Source organism: Pleurodeles waltl, chromosome 8 (genome assembly GCF_031143425.1).
Source record: "Pleurodeles waltl isolate 20211129_DDA chromosome 8, aPleWal1.hap1.20221129, whole genome shotgun sequence".
Taxonomy (NCBI): domain Eukaryota; kingdom Metazoa; phylum Chordata; class Amphibia; order Caudata; family Salamandridae; genus Pleurodeles; species Pleurodeles waltl.
Window position 1 is genome coordinate 780,033,033 of NC_090447.1, and position 17,071 is coordinate 780,050,103.

Genomic DNA, 17,071 nt, shown 5'->3' on the forward strand with positions numbered 1-17,071 from the left:
TGATGTGTTCATGTTGTGTTTTGGGGCATTTTCTGTCGCGGGCACTAGGCCTACCCACACAAAAAAAAAATCCCCACAATTTGAGGTTTGCAAAGTATTCTGTGTAACAAAACCTGGTGATAGCCCAACAAGTCATCCCATCCTGGATTCCCCTAGATGTATAGTTTTGAAAAATGCACAGGTTTGTTAGGTTTCCCTAGGTGCCGGCTGAGCTAGAGGCCAAAATCCACAGCTGAGTACTTACCAAAAAACACGTCAGATTTCAATGTAAAATGTGATGTGTCCATGTTGCATTTCCTGTCGCAGGCATTAAGCCTACCCACACAAGTGAGGTACTATTTTTATTGTGAGACTTGGGGGAACACAGAATAGCAGAACAAGTGTTATTGCCCCTTGTCCTTCTCCACATTGTTTCCTCTAAATGGAAGACAGTGTGTAAAAAAGACATCTATTTGAAAAGTGTCCTGTGATTCACATGCTAGTATGCGGACCCTGGAATTCAGAGATGTGCAAATAACCACTGCTTCTCCACACCTTATCTTGTGCCCATTCTGGAAATACAAAGGTTTCCTTGAAACCTATTTTTCACTCTTTATATTTCAGCAAATACATTGCTGTATATCCGGGATACAATGAAAACCCATTGCAAGGTGCAGCTCCTTTATTGGCTCTGGGTACCTAGAGTTCTTGATGAATCTACAGGCCCTATACATCCCCAAAACCAGAAGAGTCCAGCAGACGTAAATGTATTGTTGCTTTTGAAAATCTGACATTTCAGGAAAAAGTTACAGAGTAAAACGTGGAGAAAAATTGCTGTATTTTTTACCTCAATTTCAATTTTATTTTTATTTCAGCTATTATTTTAGGCGGAAAACCTTATAGGATCTACACAAATGACACCTTTTTTAATTCAGAAATGTGTATTTTTAGAAATGTTTAGCTGTCCGGGATCCAGCATTGGTTTCACACCCATGTTTGTCACTAACTGGAAGGAGGCTAAAAGCACAAAAAATAGTAAAAGTGGGTATGTGCCAGTAAAATGCCAAACTTGGGTTAAAAAATGTGGTTTTCTGATTCAAGTCTGCATGTTCCTTAAAGCTGGGAAGATGGGGATTTTAGCACCACAAACCCTTTGTTGATGCCATTTTCAGGGGAAAAACCACAAGCCTTCCTTTGCAGCCCTTTTTTCCCATTGTTTTAAAAAAATACTAATTTCTTGGTCTTCTCCAGTGGAACCTACAAACTGCAGGTACCTCTAGATTCCCTAGGATGTAGAAAAAAAAGGATGCAAATTTGGCGTGGGTAGCTTATGTGGACAACAAGTTATGAGGGCCAAAGCGCGAACTGCCCTAACTAGCTAAAAAAAGGCTTGGCACCTGAGGGTGAAAAGGCCTGGCAGCGAAGGGGTCAAGGAAGGTGCTGGCAAACATATAAGGTCAAATATGTGCCCTGTCGGGCAGTGGTGCATAGAGCATTCACAAATACCTTTCTTTTAGTCTGTTGGACAAAAGAGCTTTGCCATGTACAACAAATCCAGCCATGCTCTATTTTGAAACACCTCACATGGATTTTCAACAAAATAGGCTCTTTGGCAGCTAAACGTGTAGACCGTATGCATGTTTTTTTTTTACACCAAACTTACTTTAAAACCTGAGGTTACTAAAGTTCCTACATGTCCGCTATTAGTAGTACCTTTTTAGGTTGAGTCTCAACAGCGCAAATGCACTGTCTGGAAGACCTGTTGTTAGGAATATTGGCATTTGGTCCCGTCTGCCGTTGCGTGGAAAGCAGTGTCGCTCTTGTTGTGCTGCCTTTTAAGTGGTTTGGCAGCCAATAAGGCAATTCCTGTACTTGGTTGAGGAGCACCGGCCAAGTACATTTTACTTACGCCTCACATGTTTTTCTGTTGTTTGGGCAGACTATTTTTCTTTGTTTCCTGCCTCTCGTGTTTGTCAGTAAGCACTCATGTTCATACAAGCAGTTGGTTTTCCATTTTTGCCTACCACTGGGTCCTGACTTTACATAGTCAGTAATACCAAGAAGTTGTGTTGTACCTGTGTTTTGTACTTTTTTGTCACTATATAAAACATGAAATGGACCCAGGAATGAATCCTCAGGCTATCCCGCCACAGCGGGAGAGCCGATACTACAATATTCACTACACTCAGGAAACCTCGACCCATAATGATTTGCAAGTATTTGTTTTACCACACATTTGTGCCCATAACTCAGCCTCTGGTGGTCCCAGGGAAATGGGACCACCCCCAAAACATTTATAATGATGTGCTCTTTCTGTTTAAGCAATCTTGTGGGTCACACTCGGAGAGGGGGGCCCAAATATCATAACCTCTTCCACCACTCAGTGCATGTTTAAAATCTCTGGTAGCTAAAACATTTGTTTCTACAGCTGAGAGGAGCTTGTGATATAAGGGCCTTGTTAGTATTCTGACATTTTGCCTGGCTGGTAGACATGTTGTGTGCTATGTGCTCCTGATATTGTTCCTGAAATTGAAAAAGTAATTGTTCCCCCCAGTAGTATTGCACTTTCTACTAATGAATGAATGCAATGTATATCTGATAAAGGTTCAACTTATTCATGGAACTGTAGCCCGTAATGTTTTACAGGCATTTGTTTTACAACATGTTTGTGTCCATAACTCAGCCGGTGGTGGTCCTAGCGCAAAGGGACCACCCCCAAAACATTTATAATGATGTGTTCTTTCTGTTCAGGCAAACTTGTGGGTCACACTAGGTGAGATGGGGCCCAAACATCATACCCTCTTCCACCACTCAGTGCATCTTTAAATTCTCTTATAGCTGAAACATTTGTTTCTACAGCTGAGTGGAGTTTGTATTTAAGGGCTTTGTTGGTACTCTGACAATTATGGATGGCCTCTAGATGTGTAATGCACTATTCTCTCTATGCAGCACTCTGACATTAAAAAATAATTGCTTGAATATTCTAATGGTTTCATTATTTCAACAGGGACATCTAGCCACCACCAGTGGTACTGCACCTTCTGCTAATGGGACATTTAGCCACCACCAGTGGTACTGTACCTTCTGCTAATGGGACATTTAGCCACCACCAGCAGTACTGCACCTTCTTCTTAAGAACAAACACACTTTGGGCCGTATTTATACTTTTTGGCGCACAACTGCGCCAACGCAGTTGTGCGTCAAAAAATTTAACGCCGACTAACGCCATTCCAAAGCGCCATGCGGGCGCCGTATTTATGGAATGACGTTAGCCGGCGGAGCGGCCTGGTGTGCGTAAAAAAAAATGACTTACACCAGGCAGCGCCGGCGTAGGGGAAAATGGAGCTTGGGCGCCAAAAAATGGGGCAAGTCAGGCTGAGGCAAAATTTTCGCCTCAACCCGATTAGCGCCATTTTTTTTTACTCCCAACCCCCATTGAAATGACTCCTGTCTTAGCAAAGACAGGAGTCATTCTGTCCCCTGGGCATGGTCATTGGGCATAGTGGCATGTAGGGGGGCACAAATCAGGCCCCCCATGCCACAAAAAAATAATAATAATACTTACCTGAACTTACCTTAAGTTCCCTGGGATGGGTCCCTCCATCCTTGGGTGTCCTCCTGGGGTGGGCAAGGGTGGCAGGGGGTGTCCCTGGGGGCATGGGAGGGGACCTCTGGGCTCCTTCCGAGCCCACAGGTCCCTTAACGCCTGCCCTGACCAGGCGTTAAAAAATGACGCTAAAACGGCTGGACGTCATTTTTTTTGACCCGCCCACTCCCGGGCGTCATTTTTGCCCGGGAGTGTAAATACGGCGCACATGCCTCGGAGTCATTTTTTAGACGGGAACGCCTACCTTGCATATCATTAACGCAAGGTAGGTGTCCACGCTAAAAAATTATGCAAACTCCAAGATCTTTGGCGCTAGACGGGTCTAACGCCAAAGTATAAATATGGAGTTAGTTTTGCGTCGGAATTGCGTAAAAAAAAACGACGCAATTCCGGCGCAAACAGAGTATAAATATGCCCCTTTGTTTCTGATAAAGGTTTAGGGCCGTATTTATACTTTTTGGCGCACAACTGCGCCAACGCAGTTGTGCATCAAAACATTTAACGCCGGCTAACGCCATTCCAAAGCGCCATGCGGGTGCCGTATTTATGGAATGACGTTAGCCGGCGGAGCTGCCTGGTGTGCGTAAAAAAAAATGACTTACACCAGGCAGCGCCGGCGTAGGGGAAAATGGAGCCTGGGCGCCAAAAAATGGGGCAAGTCAGGCTGAGGCAAAATTTTCACCTCAACCCGATTAGCGCCATTTTTTTTTACTCCCAACCCCCATTGAAATGACTCCTGTCTTAGCAAAGACAGGAGTCATGCCCCCTTGCCCAATGGCCATGCCCAGGGGACTTCTGTCCCCTGGGCATGGTCATTGGGCATAGTGGCATGTAGGGGGGCACAAATCAGGCCCCCCTATGCCACAAAAAAAAAAAATACTTACCTGAACTTACCTTAAGTTCCCTGGGATGGGTCCCTGCATCCTTGGGTGTCCTCCTGGGGTGGGCAAGGGTGGCAGGGGGTGTCCCTGGGGGCATGGGAGGGCACCTCTGGGCTCCTTCCGAGCCCACAGGTCCCTTAACGCCTGCCCTGACCAGGCGTTAAAAAATGACGCTAAAACGGCTGGACGTCATTTTTTTTGACCCGCCCACTCCCGGCCGTCATTTTTGCCCGGGAGTGTAAATACGGCGCACATGCCTCTGAGTCGTTTTTTAGACGGGAACACCTACCTTGCATATCATTAACGCAAGGTAGGTGTCCACGCTAAAAAATGACGCAAACTCCAAGATCTTTGGCGCTAGACGGGTCTAACGCCAAAGTATAAATGTGGAGTTAGTTTTGCGTCGGAATTGCATAAAAAAAACCGACGCAATTCCGGCGCAAACAGAATATAAATATGCCCCTTAGTTTTAATGTATTCACGGAAACTCAGCCCATAATAATTTGTAGGCATTCGGTTTACAACACACTTGTGCCCATAACTCAGCCTGTGGTGGTCCTAGGGCAATGGAACCATCCCCGAAACATTTAGAATGATGTTCTCTTTCTGTTCAGTCAATCTTGTAGGTCGCACTAGGTGAAAGGGGGCCCAAATATCATAACCTCTTCCACCACTCAGTACATCTCTAAACTCTTATATAACTGAAACTTTTGTTTCTATAGTTGAGAAGAGTTTGTGTTATAAGGGCTTTGGTAGTATTTTGACATCCCTGTTTGGTCTGCAAATGTGTAATGCACTGAGCTTTACTCAAAATGATGATTGATTCCAAGGCATTTCTAATTCAGTTGGTTTTAACAGGGATGTTTAGCTGTTACCAGTGATACTGCACCTTCTGTTTTTGATTCTACAAACACATCTAGCCACGATCTGTGGTACTGCACCTTCTTCTATTGACTCTACAGGAACATCTAGTAATGATCTGACGCACTGCCCCCTTGTGCTGTTGACTCCACAGTTAAATGATCTTTAAAAGGCCTGCTATGCCTTAAAATGTGTAAAACACTATGCCCACAAGGGGCTGATCACATGATTAAACTGCAATAATCTTTATAATATTTTTGTATGTGATTATGCCCTCTAGGGGCTGAATACATGTTTATATCACCATGTTTCCTCCAAATGCTATTTTTACTGTGGTTCTCTGTAGGGGTTGTTCAGACTGTTACAGTCTAATGCCACTTGTATGAAGGTATGCACAAATGCAGTTTATTTCTGATAAAGGTTTAGGTCCTGATTTATGAAAAGTTAGCGCCGCATTTACGTAATTTTGTGAGGCAAAAGCGGTGCAAACATACAAAATATAATAATACTTTGTAAGTTTGCGCCGCTTTTGCATCAAAAAATGACATAAAGGCGGCGATAACTTTTCATAAATCAGGCCTTTAATGTGCTGCATGGAGAAATGTTTAGAAGGCCCCAAATGCAAGGTTGTCATTATCATTTACAACGTCAACAGCTCCCTCTCTTGATAATGCGAGACCTATTGCATTGCAAATGCTTTTTACAACATTGCAGTTTGTTTTGCAGGGGCTGGTCTCCTGTTGCAAAAAAATAATAGGTACAGCGTCAGACCAGCCCTTCCAGTGTTTATTTTGACAGTAGGGCTGCAGTCATTGGATGCTGTTTTTTTAAGTGAAGAACCAGTTGTGGAACCCCTGTTGTTCCTTTTATGGCCCCAAAGTTAATAGTAACTGGCAGAGAAGATGAAAGTACAAGAGAGAGAAGAGTGAAACCATATATGGAAAAGCTGGGTAGAGAGGAGCGACCGAGAGAGAGAGAGAGTGGATGAATCAAAAAACTGAAAGAAGGACGATAGGAAGGAAGAAGGGTGCATTTGAACATTTTTGCCAAGACTGTTTTTTGTTCTCAGTCTGGGCTTTGGTCTGATAGAGAGACACAGTACAATATAATTATCATGCCGGTATATGTGAAGCCCCTTTTAAAGAGGACAAGAACATTATGCAGCATTAGATGAAACCCCATCTCATCTTCACTTGAGGGAACACAGGGTGCCGTTACTTGTCTGAGTAGTCGTAAGCCATGTTTCTTGCAAGTGAGTTCCTGCCTGCCAATTGACCATACATTGAAGTCGGCCCATTAGGTAATATTTTAGTCATGAGGGCTCCTCATCCTCCTTTGACCAGGAGCAGTTTCACTTTCGCCACTTATCCAATGGCTACCTGTGCCCCATTTGAAGGTTACCAAGAGGGTAACCAGCTGGAGAAATAGCTCTTTGATATAACAAGGGAAAGGTTAGCAAAATAAACAAGCATTTGCAATGCAACGGGTCTTTCGTCTGCTCTTGTTAGAGCTATTAGCGTTGTAAACTCCTAACTGGACTTTTCCTGCCATGTAAACTAATAATGAAAAGTAAAACAGTTTCACATATGTGAGCCGATGGTCACCATGAGCAAGAAGGAGACACAGAAAAGGAAACAGAAGTTTGCTCGCAGTGAAACTTATCAGCAAAAGTTCAATTATCCATGTAACCAGCAAAAGTGCAATTATCCATGTAACAGGATCGATGTCATGCGAATTGCTCAACTTCTGCCCAGTGAGTTTGCTCTGCTCAGGAAATGTAAAGATAGAGTAGTCCAGAAACCAGCTAAAAACACTGAGCCTCTATGTTTTCAGTAGTTTACCGGTGTGCTCGAGGAGGGCTAAACAACAGAAAAGGCATGACGTATGCATGCCTTTCACAAATGGAATCAATCGACTTTTAGAAGGCAAACCCACAAACGAATGAAAGTGACAGGTGTGACATGGGTGTGGTTAGAAGCCCACAGAGAGAGTACAACATGGCCCAGAGCGCTTGCGCATGCTCAACCACAAAAAAAGGAGCCAAGGAAGCATAATCATTTTTAAACTGGATGCAGCTTGGAACAACTGAAGGTTACCTGAGATCTCAAATACCTCGTGGCTCTCCTTAAGTTACTAACACATTAGGATGTGTATGGTAGTTGTTAATTCCCAAATATCGAAAGGTGATAGGGTCCCACTGTGTGGACTAGACTCCTAGCACTATCACATGCTGTGGTGCATCATGCAATAAAGGGAAGACATAGGTTTTATTATGGTTGACCGTCAAGCCCAAAATGTAATGAAAGTCCATTAGGATTGCAGAGATTAAGATGAGGTTGACCCACACATCACATACATATAAAAGCTTACTAGAGATCTTTGAGTCAGCAAACACAAGTGATGTAGCATGCATGGGGAGTCAGAATATTCAATGGTCTCCCAGCTGAAGGGATGTGAAGTGACGTGTATCTTGCTGCACACTAAAAAAGGTCTGTCGGATTGATGTTTCTAAGTTGTTAGACCTGACAGCCTTAAGGTGGTTTTACCCCAACTTTTTTGCTTGCCTACCTACTTTTTTATGACACTGTTTTTGCTGGTATTAGGACTCTGTGATCTTTACCACTGCTAACCAGTGCTAAAGTGCATGTGCTCTCTCCCCTAAACATGGTAACATTGGTTCCTACCCAATTGGCATATTTAATTTACTTGAAAGTCCCTAGTAAAGTGTACTACATGTGCCCAGGGCCTGTAGATTAAATGCTACTAGTTGGCCTGCAGCACTGACTATGCCATCCACATAAGTAGCCCCTTAACCATGTTTCAGGACTGCCATTGCAAGGCCTGTGTGTGATGTTTCACTGCCACTTCGACCTGGCATTCAAAACTACTTGCAAAGCCTTAAACTCCCCTTTTTCTACATATACATCACCCCCAAGGTAGGCCCTAGGTGACCCATAGAGCAGGGTGCCCTATTAGTAAAAGGCATGACATGTACTCATGTATTTTATATGTCCTGGCAGTGAAAAACCCACCAATTCATTTTCCACTGTTGAGAGGACTGCTTCTTTCAAAGACTAGCATTAGAATTGCCCTCATATACTTTTGAGCTGTAGATTCTGATCTGGAAGGAATAGCCATGCCATATTTAGTATTGCCAGAATGGTAGTAGAAAATCCTGCTTACTGATGAAGTTGGATTTAATAATACTATTTGATGTGTGTCACTTTTAGAAAGTATGCATTTCTCTGCACTTACTCCCATCTGTGCCCTACACCCCTGTCTCCAAACCATGTCTGGTCTGTACTGGTTCACAGCTCCACTTGTGCATCCCACCCAGACAGCCATAAACACAATGCACTCAGGCCCATATTTATACTTTTTTAGCACCGCATTTGCATAATCTTTTTACACAAAAGCAGCAGAAACTTACAAAATATAACTGTATTTTGTAAGTTTGAGCTGCTTTTGCATCACAAAATGATAAAAATGCAGTGCTAAAAAAGTATAAATATGGGCCTCAGTCTCATCTGCATTTATCTGCATAATGAGTGGATCTCCCTGGGCAGGAAGGGTGGAGGGGCTCTCTCTTACATTTCAAAGGCCAGTGGTCTGCCCTCACACAAAGGACTGATAACCCCCCCACAGGGAGCCTGGCAGACAGGACTGGGCTGAAAGGGGACCTTGTGCACTTCAAAACTACTGTTTGAAGTTTCCCTTTCTTCCACAGCATTTTTAGGTATATAAGCTGGGTTTTTGACCCCACAATTAAGACACTTCTGGACCTACACCAGGACTCTGTCAGAGAGACTGCCTGGCTGCTAAAAGGGCTCATCCTGACTGCTTTGCTGAAGGACTGCTTTCCTGCTTGTTGCCCTGCTGGCTGGTACTCCTGACTCTGCTGGAAGGACTCTGCTTTCATCCTAAAGTGCTCACCAAGGGCTTGGATTGAGCTTGCCTCCTGTTTCTGAAGTCTCAGGGCCAACAAAGACTTCACCTCTTCAAGAAAATCCTCGTGCGTCAAACAATCGATGCTACGCCCACAGAAATTGACCCAAAGCCTGCACCGCGGCTGGGAAAATGCTGCACCGCTGACTGGAATGATGCAGCCCGACTTCCCGATGGGAAATTTAATGCAGCGTCTGCCTTACGACAGAAAATTTGATGCATGGCCTACTGGATCGATGAGTCGCCTGCTCCTTCTACCAGCGCGTCAAGGATTTTCAGTGCATCATCCCTGGGCAACAAAATATCCCCACATCACAGTGAGGAACCAAGACTGCGCTCCTGAAAATGACTCAACCCCCTGCAGCGTGGAAAGAAAAGATACATTGTCTGTGCCTCGCTGTAAACTCTGACGCAAAATCTTCTTTTTCCACACATCACCTCCTCTGCAGTCCCCGTGCTTTGTTATTTTTTACACATCCCAACTATTGATTTCTAAGGATTGAGACTCTTTTGAATTATTGAAAAGTGATATTTCAACTTGTGTTTATTGGATTATCGTCGCTTTGACCTATTTTATTCAGATAAATATTATCTATTTTTCTAAACATGTGTGGTGTATTTTTGTGGTGTTTTTACTGTGTTACTGTATGAATTATTGCACAAATACTTTACACATTGCCATCTCAGTTAATGCTGACTGCTCAGTGCCAAACTACCCTAGGGTGGGCACAGGATAATTTGGACTGTGTTGTGACTTACCCTGACTAGGATTGTGGTACCTACTTGGATAAGGGTGTATACCTCTGCCAACTAGAGACCGAGGGGCATATTTATACTTGTTTTGTGCCGAATTTGGGTCATTTTATTTCCGCAAATTCGTTGCAAAACTAACTCCATATTTATACTTTGGCGCAAGACCCCTCTAGAGCCAACATTATGGAGTTAAAGTAATTTTTGGGACGTGGAAACCTACCTTGCGTCAATGAGATGCAAGGTAGGCGTTTCATGGAATAAGCCCACAGGTGCCCTTCCCATGCCCCAGGGACACCCCCACCCATACCAGAGGGACAGCAGAGGATGGGGGACCCAATCCCAGGTAAATATAGGCAAGTACAGGTAAGTACTTTTTTTTAAGTGCCATTGGGGGCCCTGAAATGGGGCCCCCTACATGGCACTGGGTGCAATGGCCATGCCCAGGGGACCCTGGTCCCCTGTGCTGGCCATTGGGGTGGTGGGCATGACTCCTGTCTTTTCTAAGACAGTGGTCATATGGTAGGGATGGTTTTGCATAAGAAAATGATGATAGGCCCATTAGAGACATTTTTTTTAATCTAACCTTCCTAACGTCATTTTTTGGTGCAAAACCCCCTTCTACCATCTGCCACCCCACCTGGCTAACTTCAGTTTTTTTTTACACTAGCCTACCCTTTACGCCAGCTTGCACCATTCCATAAATATGGTGCCCGGCTGGCACTCAAGAATGGTGCAAGCCGTTGCCAATACTTTTTGATGCAAAACTGCGTTAGTGCAGTTTTGCACCAAAAAGTATAAATATGCCCGCTAATTTCTAACATAAGTGATTTGTGATGTCATAAAAAATTGCTTAGTGCCTAGACCGACACACCTAGCGCTTGTTCTATTTTTATCTCTAAGAGGACATGGCTGTTTTATAACTAAGGATCACCCTGAGTGTATGAAGGCTCAAACTGCATTTGATATCTTTCTGAGACATTTACGGCAGACGTATGAGTACTGAAATTGAGGAAACAACTTCTAAAATAATGAACGAATACAAAGGATGTCTTCTCTGTAATTTTTTTGTTCAAATATTTTTTTTGACTTTTCAAATGCAGAGTACAAGCAGAGAAAAAAGGAATTGCGGAATGAGAAATCAGCGAAGTAAAATCAGACAGACTAGTTCAGGAAATAACAATTTAAAAAGTGTTAAGGAGGTGGAACAGCATCTCACCGAAGGGTTCTGTAAACTCTGTGATGTGTGTCAGAGTATTGTTGGATATTACACAATATAACAGTTGGAGAACAGAAGAATTAAAAAAGGGGAGCTGGATTTGGGGATGAGCGAGGTGATGGGGTGAGCAGTCTTGTATATAAGGTCATGGTGGTAATGCAGCAAGCAAAGCAGGCAGTCGGTTGGTTTTCTGTACTTCCGTGGGGTGTAAGATAGTGGTGCAGTATTTCCAGCCGTGTTGTCTTATAGTGAAGCAGGCAGTGTTTTGAGTGCTCGGAGTTATGAGGTGGGGCAGTGTCATTCACCTTCTGTTGGAAGTGTGTTAGCAATGTGGCGCATTGGGGGATATCACATGCCTTTGCAGGTGGCACACCTCCTCACACTGGAGGGTGTCTTCTTCTGCTGCACCCTACTTGAAAACAGCTTTGTGTCAGTTGGCTATTGGAAAGGGAGTACCAATGTAGTGTCAGGGTTCGTTTTGTGAGGAGGAGCGCCTAGGATGCAAAGCGGGCTCGCACTTACCAATGCTTAGTGCGCTTGAAAATGCCCAGGGAACTGGCTTCCAATGTGTTGAGGTCTGTGAGCTTTGCAAAGGTTTGTAGAGTGGAGTACACCGAGTGCCAGTAGCCTTAGAGAGCTGAACAGGAACAGAACACATGTGTGAGACCAATCTCCTGTCACGGGTAGCAAAGGCAGCTTGGCTGTGTGTCTGGGAAAAAACAATATAATTGTGCTGGGGTGCGGTATGCTCTGTGAAGGATAAGGGACTGTATCTTTTTAAAACAGGAGTTTCGGGACAAGAGCTTAGGAGTTGGAACACTGTATCACACTTCTTGTTATGCAGAACCCTACCAAAATCGCCTTCCCACTAGAGCTGCAGTGTTATCAGGGACGCATGCATGCAGTACCATATCGCTCTGTAGATCCAGGTGATTAGATGGCGGCCAATATCCTTTAGTAGGATGGAGTGTAGTACCAGGTGTGTAGGAGGCTTTCCCTCTGTTATGTCCCAGAGTTTTTGGCATGTGTGAAAAAGTTGCCTCTGGAGGAGGAACTGCCTAGTTGGAAGGCTGCTTTCCTCAGCCATTTCTGAGAACAGAAGGAGATATTCCATCCAGAAATAGTTTGCTCACTGTGTGCCTTGAGTTATCAGTCCATGTTCTTAGGTGCCTAGCTGTGTAAACGCCACAGTAATGGGGCAATTCTATTAGAGAGAGCATCAGGTAATATAATGGAGTGTTTCTTGACAGTCAATGTACTCCAGCCAGGAACATTCTGGCTACTGTTATCTGTAATGGCCATGTGTAGAAGGGTTGAGGTTCTGACAGGGGTAGGCCCTGCAGCTCTGAATTTGGGTAGGTCACTGTGCATTGGTGGCTTCCCCTTTTTAGCAGCCTGCAGTCCAGTAGGATAGCCATTGGAACAGCGCTGCCAAGAAGTAGGCTTCAAAGGATGGAGCTCCTAGACACACCTACTCCTTCAGCAGTTGCAATTTAGCAAAAGTGACCCAGTGGCGGCTGGTGTTCTAAATAAGTGCAGTTGAGTGCATGTCCAGTTCTGTGAAAAAGGAGCGTGGCGGTATTAATGGGAGGTTTACAAAATAATAGAGGAGGCAGAGAAGAAGATCCATTTTTGGCAGGGCTATCTTGCCAGTTGGTGCCAATGGGAGGTTCTGTCCAAAGTATACTTTGGCCCTGATCCCCGTCAAGGCTCATCGATAATTATGGTCAAAGAGATCAGAGAGGCGTAATATAGATGGATTCCCAGATATCAGATTGCATGTCGGCGCCAGTGGAGAGGAGTGTCCCCTAAACTCAGTTTATGGGATTGTTGGCCTGGACACAGCAGATATACTACTGATTTCGAGATCTTAACCTGGAGCCTGGCAGCAGAGGCAAAGCCTGCCAAGGTGTGTCTGTGTAGGGTGTGGTCTGAGGTCACTTTCCGAAGGTATAGAAGGAAATCGTCCACATAAAGGGACACTGAGTGTACTTCATCCACAAGTAGAATGCCCCACTCCCAGCCCTCTATGCACAATCATGTGGCAAAGGGCTCCAGAGCAAGGGCAAAGAATAGAGGGGAAAGTGGGCACCCCTGCCTTGTGCCACGGCCTATGGGGAAGGGAGCAGAGACAAACCTGCCCAGTTGAACTCGGGAGATTGGTTTGTTGTGGAGCAGCCGGGTGTAGGCTAAGAGCTTTGCTAAGAGCTTTGTCCGATTCCCATACACGTAAGAACCTCAAAGAAATATGGCCATGTTAGTGTGTCCAAGGCCTTCTCCAAATCAAGTATCAAGCAAGCAGACTTGGGGTGGTGACCGTGAACCTGGTCTTCTATGTGAAAAAGAAAGAGGATATTCTGTGATGTATTACACCCTGGCACAAAGAGGTTTTAGTCTGTGTGGACAAGACTAGGGAGAATTCAGGCTTACCTGCCAGGTAGGATTTTACCCAGAATCTTGTAGACTGTGCCTAGGATAGATATAGCCTGTATGAGGCCATATATGTTAGGCTTTAGGGATAGAGAGTACTAAGTGCTCCCATAGCATGTGGGGGTGTTCACCGGCATGCAACACTTCTTCGTACAGTTCTGCAAGGCAGGATGTGAGCAGGGACGAGAACGTACTGTAATATTCTAGTGGCAGCCCACCTAGGCCTGGTGCTTAATTGTGGATGAGGTCTCAAATAGTCTGTTTAACACCTGAGATGATAATGGTCACATCAACGGAGAGTCTGGTGGGGACCGGAATGGACAGGAGAGGAATGTCTACCTGTATGTGGATCATGGCGCTCCAGACACCTACTATTTGGGTAATTGGAAGGGCTGCAGATTCCGGCTGAATGACCCAGGATGGGAGTCTGCCAGCCTGGTCTCCCTCTCTGTGTACCCTGGATGCATGCATCTTAAAATTGTAGTGCATCAAGTCATCGAAGAGCTCTGCTTAGTCAGTCTTTGCCTCCGTGAGTCAGGGGGCTTACAGTGGGTGAGCATCCATGTATTTTACTGAGACCGGCTAGCTTTTGTTTGGCCTCTTTGATTTCCCGCTCAAGGGTGTGGTGGATTCCTAAATTTTTTTGCATGCAGGCCTTGGTGTCTCATTTATTTTGTAAGTTTGAGCCACATTTGCATCCAAAAATGACAGTAATACTGCGCAAAAAAAGTATAAATCATGGCCTTGCTATTTCCCGCACCCTGCACATCCATTCAGTCTGGGGGGATGGTATGTTACTATCAAAAAACACACAATACCATGATGAAGGTGGCTATGTTAGGGTTTTGGTTGTTTGAGTTAATGATTAGATAGTTCAATTTTTGGTGTTGTTTCTGAAATTTAGTATCTTTAGAAGAAGGGGAAGATGTGATTAGAGAGATGAAAAATACTAATACTTAAACAAAAAGATGACAAGTTGTGCGGCTCAATGGTAATAGATAACAGTTGACTGAGGAGCAGAGAAGACTGATTGCCTAACATAGCCTCTGTTGTTTCACACATTAACAGTCGATTTTACCATTCAATGTTCACAGTAAAATTGTGCAGGGTCCAGGGGTTCAATTTATAGAAAAAGTGTGCTCGTTCAAGGAAATTCCTGAATTCTTGGGCAAACGTTTAAAAATATATTTTCCACAGGATATATTTCCCCTTATAACACACTGAATCACTAATAGACCAGTAGCAACTGTAGAACTATGTGTGTTTTGATAATTTTTAAAATATTCACAGCATATTTGTGTGCATTCATTTTGAAAAAAGGAATAGTTGAATATCATGTCAATTTTCTTTAGTTTTGCCTCCTGGGCGTTTTTCTAAACCCCAAGAAGACAGGTCTGGGAGCATTTTCAAAAATATGTAAAATATGTACATTTTGGATGAATTTGTTCTCTCATAATTGGTGTTTTACATAATGCAAAGAGTTGTAACTGATGAACTATTGAGGATGCAACTGAAAGTAATTACCTAATGTGCAAAATGCCATTATTTCTAATGTGGAAGTAGTTTCTGATGCTCTTTTCAACTTGATTCTGCTCATTCCCCCTCCCAATCAGTGTTCTGCTGCCAAGCCATCTCTACCCTCGTTTCTGTGGAACACTAACTGAATGACATAATTGTCATAGTGATGTGCATATTTGTTAGAAAGACTGTATTGTGAACAAAGCTTCCACTATCTATCTAAAGTATCATTTTCGATGACTTGCACTGGAAGTGTTGCTGTGGATGTGTTGATTCTAAGAACCATTTTTAGAGCGATGTTTTATTTCGTGCTGCTTATTTCCAGAGGGAGGTTGCTGAAGGAGAAGATGGAAGACTTCTCTTACATTAAGAAGTGGGTATGTGTTAAACGATTTTTAATTACATGGATATTTCTGATTTGCCAAGGTAAACCCAACCATGATTATACTAGTCTGAGTTTGCAAAATCTATTTTTAGAATGTGTGATTTGTATAAGAGTGTTTTGATCTTAACTGTTTGAGTTTGGTCTTAGCTACATTAGGCTGTTTTCTTCTGGGGTTCTGTTGGATTTTGCAGCTATCATTAAGAGTGCTATTACTGGAGAATGTATCTTTCTATGTCAACTTGTCTTAGGTTCTCCATGGGGTGTGCCTGCACTATTTATTATGTTGACACTAAGAATTCTTAATCAGGTTCTGTTAATTAGGTAATAATGCCCTCTATTATTTCACATGTATTTTAACATTTTTTATTTCAATTCTTTATGGAACTTCATGCATATCCTCTCTATACCACATTTAGGACTCATTGTGATTTCCGCAGTCTTTTTCAAAGGCCGCCCAAACTGCTGCACCCAGCCGACCACCAGTGCTGGCAGTCTGATGACCGACATATTTGGAGTCATTGGAGGACTTCTGCCAACTCCAAAGAGGCGGTTGCATCGCAAGCACCGCCACGGCAGCAAGACTCTGCCTGCAATATTACGAGCCGTAATACGGCTTGGCGGAGTCTTGCTGGCGTAGTGGTGCTGGATGTGCAAAACCGCCAGGTGCCATCCCCTCCCGGATGACCAGCTTGCTGGAAAAGGTAAGGTGATCATCCGAAAGGGGGGGTGGGGAGCTTTGGGTGCTTGTGTGTGCGTGTATGTGTGTGAATGGGGGTGTATGAGTGCGTGTATGGGTATGAGCAAGTGAGTGGAGGGGTCTGTGTGCAAGTGTGCAGATAGGGGGTGTGTCTGTTTGAGTGCAGGGGTGTGAATGGATGTGTACAGCTGGGGGATGTTTGTGGGTGTGTGTATGCAGTACAGGGGCAATGCCTGTGTGTGGGTGTATGGTGTGTGAGTGCTAGATTGTGAGTATGCTGAGGGGAGAGGTGGGTGTAGTATGAGTGCGAGTGTGTGGAGGGGGTGTAGTGTGAGTGCGAGTATGCGAAAGGGGAGAGGGTTGCCAATACGTGCGTGTATGTGATAGAATGTGAATGTTTATGTGTGTGTGTGTGCGTCAATGGGGGCGTTCATGTATGCGTTTTCATGGGTGTGCCTGAGTGCGTGTTACAGTGTGCATGTTTGAGTGTGTGTCTCTAAATGAATGGGGGTGTATGTAGCGAGTGCGTAGGTAAGAGGGGTGTGTGTTTGTAATCATGTGGATGTGTGTGGGTGCATGTGTGCATGTGAGTGGACATCTGGAGGTGCATGTGCCAGTGACAGGAATGGGGATTCCTGTCACCAGGTGCGTTTGCTCCAGGTTTTTTGTGGTGGGGTGAACGCCACGGAAAGCCTGATGGTCTGTAGGCTAGTAATCCGGCCGGCAGGCTGAGGCCTGCCACCGGGTTGGAGGTGTTCACCGCCGGCCGCAGTGATGCAACCGCACTGGCGGGCCTAAC